We start from the raw sequence: 7,441 nt of genomic DNA, 5'->3' as shown, positions 1-7,441 counted from the left end.
AACTAAGATAAGGAAAAGATTGATATGCATGCTTGGATGTAACAAATTTCAAAACATGTATATAAAAAAATGGCCACAAAATTAAAGCAAACTTGGAAAATATTTGCAACCCAATGGCAGACACATGGTTGTGTTAAATTGGTAATAAAAAGATAATCCTATTAAAATGGGGAAAGGATGTGCATCAAAAGATAGGTCACAGAGAAATACAAATGTGAAATCTCAGAATTAAAGTAATTCATAACAATGAGACCTTAGGTTTTTGTTTTTATTTTAATTTTTTTTTGCTTTTTTTCTACCAGGAAGTTTTATCACTCAATTAGACATTTAGGCATCTTTACTAATAAATATTTTTAGGACCAAGATGACAATGTTTTCAGCATTTTTTTCTTGCTTTAGCATTTATTATTGTCATTTTAAAATCGTATCACTTCAATGCCTTGATTATTCTATCCATCTGAGTTAGATCATGTTCAAAATTGTATTTCGAGAAGTGTATCTACCTGCAATTGGATGCTCTGTCTGCATAGGTGGGATAGCCAGCTTAGGTTTCCTTAAGTTTCTTCAAGAGCAGTGGCTTCCAATGTGTGGTTCCCAGACTCGCAGCAACAGGTTACCTGGTAATTTGTGAGGCCTGTAAATTTTCAGGCTCCTTCCTTTAAATCAGAAACTCTGGGGTTAGGTTATATTAACCTGTGTTTTAACTAGCCTCTAGGTGACTCTGATGCCAGGTTGAGAACTACTGCCTAAGGGGATCCTGATTCTGTCTTAAACTTGGCCAGTTATTTCATAGTGTGGATCTCCACGTAAATGGCAACTTAGAATACTTGTACATGTTTGGGAGTATACCTTGAACTCACTCTTTATAGATATTGACAAATTGTTTTCCAAAGTCATTATGCCAGTTTGCTTAGTGTACTGATGAATAGCTGTTTCCCTGGGTCCTTAGTCAGCATTGATCCAAAGTTCAGCTAAAGGAAATAGGTGTAGAGAATTGTCTAAAGTACTTCATCCAAGACTTGATTCTCTGAATTTACCCTTGAATCTAAGTTAGAATGGTGGCTTCCAGAAGCTGATCTGCTGAACCAAAGGCTGCCAGACAAGTGAGCATGGACAGGAAATGGAAGGATTAGGGCTTTGCTTTCCCTTTCAGTTAGAACTGTTCAGTCTGAATTAGTTTTAAGTGTTGGGATTCCACATGAAATTTCATTTTTAGCAAAGAAGTCTGCTGTTAAAGGAAGTTTGAAAATTATGGGCTTAGTAGTCACAGATCAGAGTACCTGGACTACAAAGGTTTGGCCCTCCATATGTTTACCTTCTTTCAACATCAAATTCATCAATATTGAGAGGCATTATTTAGAAAGACAAAACAGCTTGTAGGAAAACATTGTTGTATTTACCATCCTGATACAATCTCTGAGCGCTCCATAACACAGTGCAGTGTCCACTTTGTGAAGACCCATGGGACAAAATTCATGGGTTTCAAAACTGTGTATTTTCTGCTTTTTTTGAGCAAATGTTTTATTTGTATTTGCGTAACACAGTGAAGCCTATGTATCATTGTTTTTCCTTTTTGCACTGACTACCAGAGTTCTTTTTTTTTCTTTTTTAAGAAATAAAATTTTTTTTTATTTGTTGCATGTTAAAGTTTGAGAAAAGCAGATAGATTAGAAGCCCTAGATTTGACTATACCCACTGCAGCAGCTCCCTGGTTTCTTAATAATGTTTTTTGATAATATCCTGGGAATACATTAAATATGTGAAAGGAGAGAGTGGACTGATGGGTAAAAAAAAAAACAGGTACAGACTCCAAGGAATGTAGCCTTGGGCTCAAATCCTCATCTTATATTCTTTTTTTTTTTTTTTTTTTTTAGATACTTATTTTTTATTGAAGGGTACTTGACACACAGTATTACATTACATTAGTTTCAGGTGTACAACACAGTGACTCAACATTTATATACGTGATAATTCTAGGTACCAGCTATCACCATACCAAGTTGTTACAATATTTTGACTATATTCCTTATGCTATACATTACATCCCGGTTACTTATTTATTTTACAATTGGAAGTGTGTATTTTTTTGTTGTTGTTGTGAGAGCATCTCTCATATTAGTTGATCAAATGGTTGTAAACAACAATAAGATTCTGTATAGGGGAGTCAATGCTCAATGCACAATCATTAATCTACCCCGAGCCTAATTTTCGTCAGTCTCCAATCTTCGGAAGCATAACGAACAAGTTGTTACATGGAGAACAAATTCTTACATAGTGAATAAGTTACATGGTGAACAGTACAAGGGCAGTCATCACAGAAACTTTCAGTTTTGCTCATGCATTATGAACTATAAACAGTCAGTTCAAATATGAATATTCGTTTGATTTTTATACTTGATTTATATGTGGATACCACATTTCTCTCTTTATTATTATTATTTTTAATAAAATGCTGAAGTGGTATGTAGATGCAAGATAAAGGTAGAAAACATAGTTTAGTGTTGTAAGAGAGCAAATATAGATGATCAGGTGTGTGCCTGTAGACTATGTGTTCATCCAAGCTACACAAGGGCAATAAAACATCCACGAATGCAGAAGATTTCTCTCAGAACAGGGGGGTGAGGTTCTAAGCCTCACCTCTGTTGATCCCCAATTTCTCACCTGATGGCCCCCCTGCGACTGTGCCTATCTTAGGTTGTTCCTCCCTTGAGGAATCTTATCCGTCTCTGGCTAACCAGTCGTCTTCCTGGGCCATACAGGGAAATGTAAAGTTGGTAAGTGAGAGAGAAGCCTTATTGTTTGAAAAGGTTAGCTTTTTACTTCTTTGCATATTTATGCCCTGTGGCTTCTATGCCCAGCGTTTGTCTTGAGGTATCTTTACCACTTGGAAGAATTATGATACTCGGTAAATTTGATATGAGGCACGAATTCTATTTAAGGGTTGTGGTTAGGAAGGAAGAAGAAAAGCTATAGAAGTAGCAGGCGGAAGAAAACATGGGAAGATTGATTATTTCTTTGACATATCTTCTTGTAGAGTAACTTCAGCATGTATAGGTTTTAAACTACTAATTAAATTGTGCACACACATTAACATAATAGGAGTATAGTTACATAATCTAAGCATACCTGTAATTACCAGCCATCTCCAGTGAAACCAAGAAAACCAGTTAGGCACCTTAGGCATTTGTGAAAACTTATCTATGATATGGTGGATATTGTCCAACTGAGCTTGAACAGTCAGAGAGAAATCAGACAAATTAAAACAACCCATTCCTGGGGACTGTTCACATCCCATATGTTCTTTTAACTGTTAATAGTCTGTAGTTGTAAGATTTTGGAGCGCTACAATTTGCACTTCTCCTAATTCTTGTTTGAGTTCCAACAGTATAGATCCAGTCAAATTTGTTGTTTTACTGTATGCACAGGCCAGCTTAGATATCTCCTTCTTCATTCCCATGGCAAGTCCAGGAACTGGTTGGATGAGTGCATCTACAGCTGTAGCAGTGCGTGGATCTTTGTTGGGGTTTTTTGATGATCATCTTCTGGCATGAGTCTTCCAGAGAGTGCTGATGTTGGAAGTTCTTTTTCATATCATATCTTAGTTCATTTTCGGGGTAGCCCAATTAGGCTTTGATCCTCTGTATAAACACAAACAGACCCTTTGCCTACACTTTTATATGCCCTTTATACCCTTGTGTAGGACTCATTGGAGGTCTCCACACAGGAACTGCCTTTTTTTTTTTTTTGGTATCATTAATCTACACTTACATGACGAATATTATGTTTACTAGGCTCTCCCCTATACCAGGTCCCCCCTATAAACCCCTTTACAGTCAGTGTCCATCAACATAGCAAATGTTGTAGGATCACTACTTGCCTTCTCTGTGTTGTACAGCCCTCCCCTTTCTCCCACCCCCCCATGCATGCTAATCTTAATACCTCCCTTCTTCTCCCCCCCCTTATCCCTCCCTACCCATCCTCCCCAGTCCCTTTCCCTTTGGTACCTGTTAGTCCATTCTTGGGTTCTGTGATTCCGCTGCTGTTTTGTTCCTTCAGTTTTTCCTTTGTTCTTATATTCCACAGATGAGTGAAATCATTTGGTATTTCTCTTTCTCTGCTTGGCTTGTTTCACTGAGCATAATACCCTCCAGCTCCATCCATGTTGCTGCAAATGGTAGGATTTGCCCTTTTCTTATGGCTGAGTAGTATTCCATTGTGTATATGTACCACACCTTCTTTATCCATTCATCTATCGATGTACATTTAGGTTGCTTCCAATTCTTGGCTATTGTAAATAGTGCTGCGATAAACATAAGGGTGTATTGGTCTTTCTCAAACTTGATTGCTGCATTCTTAGGGTAAATTCCTAGGAGTGCAATTCCTGGGTCAAATGGTAAGTCTGTTTTGAGCATTTTGATGTACCTCCATACTGCTTTCCACAATGGTTGAACTAACTTACATTCCCACCAGCAGTGTAGGAGGGTTCCCCTTTCTCCACAGCCTCGCCAACATTTGTTGTTGTTTGTCTTTTGGATGGCAGCCATCCTTACTGGTGTGAGGTGATACCTCATTGTAGTTTTAATTTGCATTTCTCTGATAATTAGCGATGTGGAGCATCTTTTCATGTGTCTGTTGGCCAGCTGTATTTCTTTTTTGGAGAACTGTCTGTTCAGTTCCTCTGCCCATTTTTAATTGGGTTATTTGATTTTTGTTTGTTGAGGCGTATGAGCTCTTTATATATTCTGGACATCAAGCCTTTATCGGATGTGTCATTTTCAAATATATTCTCCCATACTGTAGGGTTCCTTTTTGTTCTATTGATGGTGTCTTTTGCTGTACAGAAGCTTTTCAGCTTAATATAGTCCCACTTGTTCATTTTTGCTGTTGTTTTCCTTGCCCGGGGAGATATGTTCAAGAAGAGGTCACTCATGTTTATGTCTAAGAGGTTTTTGCCTATGTTTTTTCCAGGAGTTTAATGGTTTCATGACTTACATTCAGGTCTTTGATCCATTTTGAGTTTACTTTTGTATATGGGGTTAGACAATGGTCCAGTTTCATTCTCCTACATGTAGCTGTCCATTTTTGCCAGCACCATCTGTTGAAGAGACTGTCATTTCGCCATTGTAAGTCCATGGCTCCTTTATCAAATATTAATTGACCAAATATGTATGGGTTAATGTCTGGATTCTCTAGTCTGTTCCATTGGTCTGTGGCTCTGTTCTTGTGCCAGTACCAAATTGTCTTGATTACTATGGCTTTATAGTAGAGCTTGAAGTTGGGGAGTGAGATCCCCCCTACTTTATTCTTCTTTCTCAGGATTGCTTTGGCTATTCGGAGTCTTTGGTGTTTCCATATGAATTTTTGAATTATTTGTTCCAGTTCATTGAAGAACGTTGCTGGTAGTTTCATAGGGATTGCATCAAATCTGTATATTGCTTTGGGCAGGATGGCCATTTTGACGATATTAATTCCTCCTAGCCACGAGCATGGGATGAGTTTCCATCTGTCAGTGTCCCCTTTAATTTCTCTTAAGAGTGACTTGTAGTTTTCAGAGTATAAGTCTTTCATTTCTTTGGTTAGGTTTATTCCTAGGTATTTTATTATTTTTGATGCAATTGTGAATGGAGTTGTTTTCCTGATTTCTCTTTCTGTTGGTTCATTGTTAGTGTATAGGAAAGCCACAGATTTCTGTGTGTTGATTTTGTATCCTGCAACTTTGCTGTATTCCGATATCAGTTCTAGTAGTTTTGGGGTGGAGTCTTTAGGGTTTTTTATGTACAGTATCATGTCATCTGCAAATAGTGACAGTTTAACTTCTTTACCAATCTGGATTCCTTGTATTTCTTTGTTTTGTCTGATTGCCGTGGCTAGGACCTCCAGTACTATGTTAAATAACAGTGGGGAGAGTGGGCATCCCTGTCTAGTTCCCGATCTCAGAGGAAATGCTTTCAGCTTCTCGCTGTTCAGTATAATGTTGGCTGTGGGTTTATCATAGATGGCCTTTATTATGTTGAGGTACTTGCCCTCTATTCCCATTTTGCTGAGAGTTTTTATCATGAATGGATGTTGAACTTTGTCAAATGCTTTTTCAGCATCTATGGAGATGATCATGTTTTTTTTGTCTTTCTTTTTGTTGATGTGGTGGATGATGTTGATGGACTTTCGAATGTTGTACCATCCTTGCATCCCTGGGATGAATCCCTCTTGGTCATGGTGTATGATCCTTTTGATGTATTTTTGAATTCGGTTTGCTAATATTTCATTGAGTATTTTTGCATCTACGTTCATCAGGGATATTGGTCTGTAGTTTTCTTTTTTGGTGGGGTCTTTGCCTGGTTTTGGTATTAGGGTGATGTTAGCTTCATAGAATGAGTTTGGGAGTATCCCCTCCTCCTCGTTTTTTTGGAAAACTTTAAGGAGAATGGGTATTATGTCTTCCCTGTATGTCTGATAAAATTCTGAGGTAAATCCATCTGGCCCGGGGGTTTTGTTCTTTGGTAGTTTTTTGATTACTGCTTCAATTTCGTTGCTGGTAATTGGTCTGTTTAGATATTCTGTTTCTTTCTGGGTCAGTCTTGGAAGGTTGTATTTTTCTAGGAAGTTGTCCATTTCTCCTAGGTTTCCCAGTTTGTTAGCGTATAGGTTTTCATAGTATTCTCTAATAATTCTTTGTATTTCTGTGGGATCCGTTGTGATTTTTCCTTTCTCCTTTCTGATACTGTTGATTTGTGTTGACTCTCTTTTCCTCTTAATAAGTCTGGCTAGAGGCTTATCATTTTGTTTATTTTCTCGAAGAACCAGCTCTTGGTTTCATTGATTTTTGCTATTGTTTTATTCTTCTCAATTTTATTTATTTCTTCTCTGATGTTTATTATGTCCCTCCTTCTGCTGACCTTAGGCCTCATCTGTTCTTTTTCCTATTTCGATAATTGTGACATTAGACCATTCATTTGTGATTGTTCTTCCTTTTTTAAATATGCTTGCATTGCTTTATACTTTCCTCTTAAGACTGCTTTTGCTGTGTCCCACAGAAGTTGGGGCTTAGTGTTGTTGTTGTCATTTGTTTCCATATATTGCTGGATCTCCATTTTGATTTGGTCATTGATCCATTGATTATTTAGGAGCGTGTTGTTAAGCCTCCATGTGTTTGTGCGCCTTTTTGCTTTCTTTGTACAGTTTATTTCTAGTTTTATGCCTTTGTGGTCTGAAAAGTTGTTTGGTAGGATTTCAGTCTTTTGGAATTTACTGAGGCTCTTTTTGTGGCCTAGTATGTGGTCTATTCTGGAGAATGTTCCATGTGCACTTGAGAAGAATGTGTATCCTGTTGCTTTTGGATGTAGAATTTTGTAGATGTCTATTAGGTCCATCTGCTCTACTGTGTTGTTCAGTGCTTCCGTGTCCTTATTTATTTTCTGCCCAGTGGATCTATCCTTTGGGATCA

This window comes from Manis pentadactyla, chromosome 2 (assembly GCF_030020395.1).
Source record: "Manis pentadactyla isolate mManPen7 chromosome 2, mManPen7.hap1, whole genome shotgun sequence".
In the NCBI taxonomy this organism is placed as follows: Eukaryota; Metazoa; Chordata; class Mammalia; order Pholidota; family Manidae; genus Manis; species Manis pentadactyla.
Note: the sequence above shows the minus strand (reverse complement) of the source record.